Raw genomic sequence first — 12,274 nt, 5'->3', positions numbered from 1 at the left:
TTGGTGAGAATGAAGAAAAGCTGTCAAAAGAAGTAAAGCTAGATTTTCAGCTAGATAAGAACCTCATGTCCTTTCGCACATGGAAAAGATGTAGTCAACCACAACTAGAAGATGCTCCTGAATTTGTAAGCATATCTGGACACAAACGAGCATAATGTTGGGGAATCATCTCCACCACCATTGAAGTAAGTTCATAGATCATTGTAGCTCAATTCTATGTGATCGTAGCAAAAGATATGCCAGACGACATCATAATGGGAATGCCAATGGCCCAGAAGATGTTAGAGATAAAGGATGTAAACAGGATGCAGTCTTCAAAGACAACAAAGAATGAAGACCAACAGACTGGTCACCCGCGGACGACAGTACAAAAGTCCTCAAGCACAGTTAAAATGGAGACTGATGCCAAAGCAAAGCTTATTGAAGATGATTCATCTCCATCATTTAGAACTTCAAAAGAGCTTAAAGCAAATCAGGCAATAGCAAGTGCATATCAAACAGAACAAAAAGCAACCACGATAGGTATTGAGCAAAGAATGCCACCAGAGCCACAAGTTAAAAAGAACAGGGTTGCAAAAAACCAAGAAGCAATAGGAAGTCCAAAGATCAATCACTCATTGCTAGCTAAATCAGCTGATGTAAGTCAATTTGGAAAATAGAATCTCAAGCTACTCTCCATAGAGACACAATCAGATCAAGATGAGACCATGGAAAAAGAAAAACAAATACAAAGATCTTCAATAGAACCAACAATGAGAATAGCTATAGTTCTCTATAGTACAAAAGGAGCAAGTGTCAGATGCAATGCTCTACTGGATAAAAAAGCAAAATATAATATGGTTGCAGAGAACATCCAAAGGATCCTCCAGATCTCTCCATGCAAACATGATAGTAAAACAATGCGAGGTTTGCATACAAGTAAAAAAGAAATAGTTGCCACCCTTAGCATCCAAAATCATGAAGAGCAGGTGAAGTTTTAGGTGAAGTCTTCAAAGGAAATGCTTGCAGATGTCATCCCTGGACATAAGTGGTTAGACCAACACAAGGCCTACAAAGAAGATAAAATGCTAATACTCTCTTCTCCAAGAGGTGGCCAGCAACAACTACAGGTACCGTTAATGCTAGATTTAGAGTTGCAGCAGTTACTAGAATCGAAGACAAATCGTACAGACAAAGGTAAAGCTAAAGTGGAACTTCCACCAATTAGCAAAGAAGGTGTGAAAGCATATGTCTCTACATCAAAGAACCCTCATGGATCAGCTTCTTCAAGCAAGTTAGTCTTTCAAAACTTCAAGTCAATTGCTGACCCAACTGAAACCTCAATGGAGACACCCGGAAAAGCAAAGGTATATCAGCCAAAGTACTCGAGAAAGCAAAGCAAAGTTAGGCAAGTGTTCGTTCCGAGCGGTTTACAAAGTCAATGACCGATTTGGGTTAAAGACGGAAAATCAACACAGAAAGACAAAAACATGGGATGGATAGCATCACACTGGAGCTTAAAGGAACAGGAGTACTATGAAGGTAACAAACAGATATGGGTGCCAAAATCGCAGGTTAGGACATATGAAGTAACTTCAAGTCCCTCCCAAGAAAGAAGGTCCACAAGGTATCAACCTCAACAATATCCTAGGATACCTAAGAAGCAGGTATACAATAGAACAACATCGGAATATGCTAAAGTCTACCACAACTCTCAAGAGGATACAAAAAAAAGATGGATCTTAAAGAATGTTCCTTTTAGACAAAGATTTTACACAAGGTATACAAAGATTTGGCTACCAATCAACCACAACACAACTGCAGCTACACTAGACCTACATAAAGATCTCAAGAATTCAACAAAACCTAGAGCAAAGCAAAGTCAACAATGGAGATACAATGGTCATCAAGAGATTTGGATTCTTAAGTCTTCCAATGCTCCTAGTCACAAGCCAAATGCCGACAATAAAAAGAGGCTTACGACAACATCAAAGACTTCTATCAACAGGTCTAATTAGAGAATCAAGATAATGGAGTCTTCACAAACAAAGAAGGACAACCCAACCAACAAGAATGCAGATTCAAAGATGATAAAACAGGTATGGCAAAAGAAACCTTCAATGCCAACTTGGTCCTTTACTAATCCTCTTTTTGAGGATTCAAGATTACTTTTACCTGAAGAAATGTTTGTAGTGAGCACAAGAATGTAAAAAGTCAAGTCGCCAGGGTGCAAAAAACACTCTTTGGCATATTCAGAGTTGCATTGTTGAGCCATAAAATGAGCAAATCATTAGTTCCAAAGCTTCAAGTCATATTAACCTCTGTGCTAAGAGTCGTAGTTATTAGGCTTACGCTCAAGCTGGAAGAGTTGAGCATATCTAAGTCATGTCGCTCATGCTGAATGAGATGAGCATAAGAGTCGAAGTCTACTAACTTACAGTCGGTGGTGTGTCGTAGAGTCCAACACTCACACACAATGCACAGTAAGATGAGAGCACATATCCTCGTCAACAAAAACCATTCTTAAAGGGGTGCCAGCTTGCAAAGCCATGTCATATGCTTTTATAGCTACACCATCTTTCTGAAGAACCCCTCAAAATCTTTCTTGCACAGCATATTGTTTCCCATGCATTTCTGTGTATACATAAATAGGATGTCCCACCATTGGATATATGCATTAGACACTCTTTTTTGCTTCCACCTATGTACCTTGAGTGGACTACAACAGGCAACAAATGTTTCATCATGCTACCCTTTCATATTTGTTGTCTCTTTATTTCCATATCTATCTGGACATAATCCCTTGAGTACTTTATTAAAATTTCCCATGCTAATAAGTACTTCAATAATGCACGTATCCCAAAGGCACTTTTTTCCCACTGGGTTTTTTCCCTTTGGTCATCCAGGTATTAGACCCTAATTTAGAACCTATCATTCTACTTCCCTTGTACATACTTTTCATCAATAAACAACAGCCTCATCATTATGCTATTACAATGGACGAATGCAACATCATCACTCACAACCGATATATTTTGACCAATGAAGATGCTGCAACAAATTGAACCTCATCAACAAATTCAACGACAAATGAAGACAATCAGTACATCACCAATCAATTAAAAACTTCCACAGCCTCCATGGACACTTCTCAACAGTGCCCAAGGACGGGCACTAAAATCGGAAGGGGGGAATGTTAATTGAACCGAAGTCAGTTAACAGGAGCTGCTAAAGATCAAAGCCTTATGAATGCACATTGAAGATGAATATGAAGAAGCAGTGAAGATTGGAGTTACACACTTTTCACATTTTTCAGAAAATGGCCATGTATTGTAATTTCCCAAATTATTTAGCCATTGTGATAATTGTAACGTGTTACGGGCTCAATAAGAGTTACAAGGTGTAAATCATAGGTCAGTTAGTGTACTTAGGTTGCAAAGACAATAAGTGTGGAGCCTTAAAGGTCTTGGGCGTCGGACATTACACATTTTAAACCTTGGTTAAGGTATAAAAGCCAACTTTGTAAAGATTTTATTAAGTTTTGAATAATGAAATACATAGTGTGACCTAAAGGTGCTCACTCCTCTCCTTCTCGCGCTTGTCACATTGCAATCGCGGTAAGAGCTCTACGCATTGACGTAAGCAATTTACAGTATTTTGTAGCGTTTGGCGTCGCCGACCTGCGGCCTAATTTCATCATAACTAGGAATTTACACTTTCAAATCAAAAGCTAAGCATAGGCGAGGTATTGGGGCATCATTGTTAAGCACCGAAATGCATTCTGGGTCGAAAATGACTAGGTCAAAAATCCACTGTTGTTAAAAATCGCAATTTTGGAACTTGACCTAAAGTGGGGTTTGAGACCATAAGCATGTGTGCTTAGGTCTTATAAACATGCTCTAGAAGTTTCGTCACGTTTAGATGTCATTTGATGCTATAACGGATGTGATTTGTTTGCGATGAGCGATTGGCTTTTGGTGATTTCAGTCACTTGAGTGTAGCTTGAGTTAGATGCGAGTTGTTAGTTGTTTTTTGAGAGATTGACAACCTCTTGTAGCCTCTATGCACTAGACGATTCAGCTTCATCCCATGGATTGACAATTTAATCGTGGTTCTCGCTAATACTTGAATAAGATAGGATGGTGAGGTTAGACATGCGTTCCACATTTGGCGCCGCTGTCATTACCCATCTTTGGTAGAACTCCCAGATTATTAGTTTTGACCACCAAAAACCTTGGCTAAGGTATAAAAAACAATTTTTGTAAGTTATTATTAAGTTTTGGATAATAAAATATACAGCGTGAGCTAACGACGCTCACTCCTCTCTTCTCGCGCTTCCTACTCCCTCCCCGGTTGTCACATTGCAGTCGTGTTTATTGCATTGCAACCGCAGGTAAGAGCTCTACGCATTGACATAAGCAATTTATAGTATTTCGTTGCGTTTGGCATCGCCGACCCGCGGCCTAATTTTATCATAACTAGGAATTTACACTTTCAAATCAAAAGCTAAGCATAGGCGAGGTATTGGGGCATCATTGCTAAGCATTTAAATGCATTCTGGGTTGAAAACAACTAGGTCAAAAATCCATTGTTGTTAATAATCGCAATTTTGGAACTTGACCTAAAGTGGGGTTTAAGACCATAAGCATGTATGCTTAGGTCTTTTAAACATGCCCTAGAAGTTTCGTTACGTTTGGATGTCATTTGATGCTGTAACGGATGTGATTTTTTTGTCGATGAGCGATTGACTTTTGGTGATTTCAGTCACTTGAGTGTATCTTGAGTTAGATGCGAGTTGTTAGTTGTTTTCCGAGAGATTGACAATCTCTTGTAGCCTCTATGCACTAGTTGAGTCAGTTTCATCTCATGGATTGACAATTTAATCGTGGTTCTCGCTAATACTGCAATAAAATAGGATGGTGAGGTTAGACATGCGTCCCACATTTGGCGCCGCTGTCATTACCCATCTTTAGTAGAGCTCACAGATTATTAGTTTTGACCACCAAAAACCTTGGCTAAGGTTTAAAAGCCAATTTTTGTAAGTTATTATTAAGTTTTGGATAATGAAATATACAGCGTGAGCTAACGATGCTCACTCCTCTCTTCTCGCGCTTCCTACTCCCTCCCCGGTTGTCACATTGCAGTCGTGTTTATTGCGTTGCAACCCCACAGGTAAGAGCTCTACGCATTGACGTAAGCAATTTATAGTATTTCATAGAGTTTGGCATCGCCGACCTGCGGCCTAATTTCATCATAACTAGGAATTTACACTTTCAAATCAAAAGCTAAGCATAGGCGACCTATTGGGGCATCATTGCTAAGCATTTAAATGCATTCTGGGTTGAAAACGACTAGGTCAAAAATCCACTGCTGTTAATAATCGCAATTTTGGAACTTGACCTAAAGTGGGGTTTGAGACCATAAGCATGTGTGCTTAGGTCTTATAAACATGCCCTAGAAGTTTCGTTACGTTTGGATGTCATTTGATGCTGTAACCGATGTGATTTGTTTGTCGATGAGCGATTGGCTTTTGGTGATTTTGTCACTTGAGTGTAGCTTGAGTTAGATGCGAGTTGTTAGTTGTTTTCCAAGAGATTGACAACCTCTTGTAGCCTCTATACGCTAGTCGAGTCAGCTTCATCCCATGGATTGACAATTCAATCGTGGTTCTCACTAATACTGCAATAAGATAGGATGGTGAGATTAACATGCGTCCCACATTATTGAAGAGCTTTTCAATTTGCATTTTTTCATGCAAGAATCATGGGTTATGGTGCATATGGAGCCGAAAGACGAGGAGCCCCTCGTTGAAAAGGCCTACTATATGCGCTATGGTTGATGAAACAGATGTTTTGTGTATGAAATACTTGTTGCAAAGCATATGAAGAGAGAAGCAAAAGGCTTAAGGAGCTATCTCATGAAGCAAAGTATATTCACAATGCATTTCACATAAGTCTTTTAAAACCTTTTTTAAGACCCTTACCTTTTACACCCTATTTATGAGTATTAACCTTCACTTATAAACCAAGAAGAGCAATTCATTCATGCACAAATAGTCGATCATGAGACCACAACTACACACACTGGCATGGTTTACAATTGCTACATCTTGACCTTTAAGGGCAACTCTAGAGAAGATACCAAATAGATGCGTGATTTTTTTGTGCAATTTTCTAGATTTTCTCCACACTTTCCATCACTCACGGTCCATTTGAGTCTCTATTGAGTAAGTTAGAAAGTTGTTATCCCTGGAGGGAGCTTGTTGTCTTTATTTTGAAGCTTATGGTGAGTGGATGCTATGTAGATTAGAACATTGAAATTGAGGAGAAGGAGTTGACAATAAAGCCAATAAAGCCTTTTGGTCATTTATTTATCATAATTATTTTCTCAATGAGCCTACACAGCTCAATTGTACATAGGTAGTGAGAACAGACCTCACGATGGTTCATGCAATAAGTGATGAGAAACACACATAAATTGAAGTGTAAAAAGAAACAACTAATTTTGAACACCAACTTATTTCCAATAAAGAAATCAAATACCCAACACCAAAAACTATGTCATGGAGTTTTGGAGTTAGAACTTTAGATAATTGATTTGCAAGATTCTCTCTCTCCTTCTCTTATACTATGTTGTGTATTGCAATCTTGTCTATATCTTGCTCTTACAAGATTTTACCATCTAGGTTTAAGTGCATATGTGTGTATGCGTGTGTGTAAATTGTGTTGTCCTTGTCTACCTATGTGTGTGCACTTAAAAAAGGAGAGAGGTGAGAGGTACAATGGGTGTGTGTGTTTGTGTGTAGAGAGAGAGAGACTTGAGGATTTTGACAACCGTTCTCCCAATTTTCCCATCATCTACATATGTGCAATAGCACCAGAATGCTCATTCCCAATGGTATACATCTATGGAATGACACCGATGGGTTCATGTGTAGAAAACATAGTGTAGATAGAGTGATTGAATATATGTTATTTTTGAATGTCATTTTGGATTCCATACAAAGTTTTACACGTGACCAATGGGCTCCAAAAACGGATCATAGGATCTAAAATGTGCGAAGAGACCCAAGCATGTAAACTCCAACCATAGTGAGAGAATCATCATCTTCAATACAAGGCATGAGTAGACTAGTGATGATTTTGACACCTTTATAGTTGGCATAAGTGGTCAGATAAGTCCTTGGTTCATCATATTTGAGCTCTTTAAGGATATCCAACATTAGCCCACGAAAAATATTAAAAGCAATTTGAGCAACCACTAGTTGTTTGGCCTATCCTCCCAACCAAGAACAAATGAGGGGTAAATGATAGTCCATCGCTTTCTCGGGGAAGATTTGGTCAAGGTGGTTGAGGATATACCAGATAGCATGGTCAAACCACATGATGTTGGACTCACATGAGGCTTTGGGGTCAAGAAATTTACAGGAACATTTTAGATAAGGACAAAACACATTCAAGATCAATTCAGTGTAGAAGTCAGGATTGCTTTTAGCAAACTCCATGTTACCTTTTGTCCAAATGTATAACCTTGTATTAGAGGAGTACTTATAATGGTCAATAAAGTTAAGGTTGAAGGGGGCTTTGATGAGTTCCCCTTTGTCTAGGAACTTTCCTTATTTCAAAATTATGAGTCTTGGTCTTCAACTGTGGATGCTGGTAGCTTAGCCAAATAAACCCAAGTTTCACTAAGGATAGGTGTCAAAAAGGCTTTGTTAGGTAGAACCTAGAGCTGATGGTCCACACCAAAGGACTCAACTTCAATTTGTTTAGCTGGTAAAAAAGGAAAAACTTTGAAAACTTTGGGTACCATTATTAAAACGTTAGAGTCGCTTAGGGAGCAGAGGTTGTTTTGAAATTCCTTGACGGCTTCTAGAGCATCTAAGCAGGAATTATAGATAGTGGGTCCAACTTAGCACTATAATTCAAGCAAATTCCTAAAGTCAACGTCTTGGTTTTCCCAAAGAATTGGGAAAGCCTTATGTATAGGACATGTGTGTAGCTGCTTTACTTATATAATAAAACATAAATGAACATTTAGTTCAAAAGACAACCGGCTTTAGACAAGTGACAATGACCATTACAAAAAAAAACTTAAACTTGAATTATTTTTGTACATTGCTATAAGGATGAGGTCTCATTCTAGTGTATAAGTACATTAGATGATCTAAAATGTATGTTCCAAGAAGTGGTAAGAGCCTGGAACGTCGAGGACAGACATTTGCTTGAAGCCAAAAAAAAATCCAAGAAAGAATAGAGTCCTCACCTGCATCCATTCAAACAAGACAACAAATATGTTAGCCTTGAATGCATTTTACAGGAGTCAATGGACTATATCAGTTGTTATCCATGTCCAACTTACAACTTTTCTAACTTAAAATTAAGGTCCAAAGTTTTCATGTAATCCATAGTTTTTTTATTCGTTTTAATGTTTGTAAAAGAATGTTTTTCCTTTGATTTATAAAAATAAATATATATATGGATTCTATATAGCCCCAATTTTTATTAGACCTTAAATAGATATTATCATACATATCATTTTGATAAGAAGGCCACCACCTCTTCTGATCAAAGTGTCTTAATACCCAAAGTCAGCCCTTCAATCACTTTGCAAAAATTGTCAAGCTCTTTCTTTAAATAGTCAAGCAACTCATCCAAATCTCTCAAGTGCGGTAAACCTTTTATTGCTTTCATTCATAAAGCCATTTAAAGTGACCTAATCTTCGACATCAGATACTACCCATAAGAAATACCTTTGCTTGGTTTAGTCATCAGACTTAGCCTAAGTAGATCAAGCAAAAATAAACTTTACAGCCCCAATTGGGTAAGAGGCATCCCATCATACCTTAGATTGTATCAAAGTGTCATACCTAAAATGAAGAGATTTTACTTCATCGAGTCTACTCAGCCATAAAAATTAGAGTAAAAGGTCGACCTCTAATGAGCCATATAATACGAAAAAGAGGCATCCTTATTTCGCAAGCAGGCCGACAGTTAACTCAGTAACAGATGCCATCCAAAGTATGTAATCAACAGAACGCCACATGCCACCAACCCCATGCCATAAATTAGAGATCAAATACCTGACACCCCTTGGGGCCAGGAGCATCAACACTTCTCATACAATACTGCATTGATGTCCCTTCAAATGCCAAGGGTATACTATACCAACCCTCGACCTCACTCCCCTTTTCTTTATATTAAAAAAATTTGTCAAGGCAGTATTATTACAATATAGAATTTACAATCATTTTTGCAACATTACGATAGATGTTTGCTTAATACAGAAAAAACAAATTGATGCAAGTTTTACAGGCAAGTCTATTGTTCATGGTAAAAACACCATTAATCCAAAACCTCCCATCAATATTTTATGTCACCGATCGGTATAACATACCAAGAGTACTAAATAACAACTCATAGAAAACTTAGAAGGTGCAGAATAATGTAAAAAATGTGGTAGAAGAACCCAATCTATTCTGGCTAAGTACCAGCTTGTGAAGCCTCCTTATGTTCAACCATCTCCATAGCCACATAGTAAGCAGATGTTCCAGCCCTCAACAAAACTCTCTTTCTCACACTCACAAAACGCAAGAGCCAAGGCTAAGTGAGGGGCATAGAGCAACCCTCACCTAGTTTTAAATACCCCGTCAGTAAATGTTTTGAGGAGAGACAGTCTTGGCAAATCTCCATTGATCTATTATCGTCACAAGGTATACGCTATGCAGCAGCAGCCGCCATGGTTAATTCAGTGTTGGGGGGGGGGGGGGGGGGGGGGGGGGGGGTGGTTTGGTGTGTTTTTGGAAAGAGATCACACACAATCAGAGTGCAGAATGGATACGGCCACTGGTTAAGGGGTAGAGAGCAAGGCATAGACTGGAGAGTGATGCCAGAGTAAACACGGCATGCTTGTCATAATAATCCCAAGTATTTAGAATTTTCCCAAGATCAAGGGAAGGCACACTCATTAGATAAATTTTCAAGAAATGTGAAGGGCAACCATGTTGAGAGTTTTGGTGACTTATGGACATGTATATGCATTATAAGAGTATATATGAGCAACCAAGTGTAGGAAAAATGTTTATGTAATGGTCCTCTTTCATGATACTATGTTGGATTAAGAAATTGACCACTTGCAAGGTTGGAGCTCTTCAAGGTTTCAAGCCTGAAATGCTGAAATGGACAAGGGAAGAAACACATAGTTAGATACAGGATATGTTTAACCTTGCACTTTAGCATGACATGTCTCATGATTAGAGTATAAATTGAATCAAAACTTTACCCCTAAAGGGGGACATGTCAACAATGTAAACCGCTACTAGACTTGGCTAGTTCTCTTATGGCAAAGTTATTTGGAGGTATAATGGAAATGAAGATAAGTGAATGGCCTAAAAAGATAAAAGTGTGCAGGTTGTTGGCATCATAGCACCATTGATAATTATGTCACTCTTTTGAGTTCTCATAGAGGAAAGCAGGAAGAAAGGTAAAGGATTGTTTTTTTTAAAGTGTCTAATTCAAGCAAGATTTTGATATGGCTCCCTAAGATAATCTTTGGAGAGGTATGGCAGAACTTCAAGTGCCAAGTGAATTTCTTGTATTACAAGAATGTGATATGTTGATTGCATATAGAAGAGAGAATTTCAAAGTACTATTGATGTTAAGGATGCCCGCTTTCATCAACCCTCTTTGGGTTACTCATTGTTGAATTTGAGCACATGGCACTTAAGTTTATGCAACAAGAAGACATTGAATGTTGGGGTAAAGGCGATGTGCCTTTGCCCGGGGCCGGACATCCGGTGTTTGACCCACACATTGCACTCTCCTCCTCTTCCCTCTCTTGCACTGCACCACGCACACATGCATTTATGCACACACACTATTTCCAATGGTATTAGAGCTACGACGATCGCGACAGTGCATCCCCCCCCTCCCCCCCCCCGCCGTCGATGAGTTCTCAGCGGTGGCTATGAGAGCCTGAGGATCGAGCTTGGCCCAAATCCAGCAAAGAGAAGGTAGATCTAAAGCTTGACAAAGCTCTAGCTTTGAGCGAATCTCGTGGATGAAAGACCGACGTGCACAACCCCTCTTGGGCTTGGAGGATTTGGAATATCTGCACAAAATCAAACAAGCAAGGAATGAAGCAAGCCTTGGGGAGAGAGGAATCAAGGATAGTTTGCAGCTTAGAATCAAAGATCTGCATAAAATTGGCATGTAGCAGAGAATTGAGCAGTATTGATCGAGAAAGGTAAATCGACCAAGAGCTCATGGGTAGCAATTCTTGGGAGCATTAGAGAGCATCGAGAGAGCTTTGAAATATGCAAAGACAAATCAAGCAAGAACTACTGCAGAAAATTATAGGCAGTGCTTAGGAGAAAGTTGGTAGAGATTTGGAGATCTTGGAGAGAGCAAATCAGAGCAAGCATGATCACGCAGGTCAAGCATCAAAACCTCAAGGGGTAGAGCTTGAATTTGGCGTGCGGGCAAGAGTTCCAATATCGGCCAAACTTGGAATCTTGAAGAGATGAAAATTGGACTCGCAATCGAGTAGGAAATTGGATCTTGAGAAAGCATTAGGAAACATTCTAAGAGTTGTTGATAGCGTTGTGTTGAGAAAGACATAATGTTGCAACAAGAAAGGCAAAATCGAGCATCGATATAAAGCCAGGGGAGTAAGCAATTTGAGAAGACTTGCAATGCTAAGTACCAGGGTTTAAAGAATAGCAAGGGAAGCAAGGAGAAGAAAGGTGTGTGTGTGATGCACACCCACACACATACACAAAGCTCGACAGGGAGCAGGAGGATTTTTTTTGTGCTTCTTCTCCTAGTGTGTGTGTGTGTGTGTGTGTGTGTGTGTGCGTGCACACACACACACACACACACATTCACTACAAAGCAAGGAAATAGTGGGGGAAGAGCATAGCAAAGGCAAGGGTGTGTGTGTGTGTGAGGGCACATTCACACACACACACACACACACTCGTGTAGAGCATCGATGAGGGATTTTAGGAGCTTCTTCTCCAACTCGTTGGCCTTTGAGCCATTCTCGGTCTTGTGTGAGAGAGAGTGTGGTCTTAGGCTCTTCTCCAACAGTGGCAAAAAGCAAACCAAGCATAGATAAAACGCAAGCGGCGGGTAGCACACATGCGAGTAAGCTTCGGTATCCCCCAACATTGACCCGACTTCCAGCATGCATTCGGCATGGCATCGACTATGGCTTTTTGGTCTTTTCTGTTATTCTCAACATTGGTAGCTCAGATCGGATTCCATCAGCATTGGCTAGCGACTTTCGTCCGGCT

This window comes from Adiantum capillus-veneris, chromosome 4 (assembly GCF_014529385.1).
Source record: "Adiantum capillus-veneris isolate H3 chromosome 4, ASM1452938v2, whole genome shotgun sequence".
NCBI lineage: Eukaryota > Viridiplantae > Streptophyta > Polypodiopsida > Polypodiales > Pteridaceae > Adiantum > Adiantum capillus-veneris.
This window is presented reverse-complemented; position numbering follows the sequence as displayed.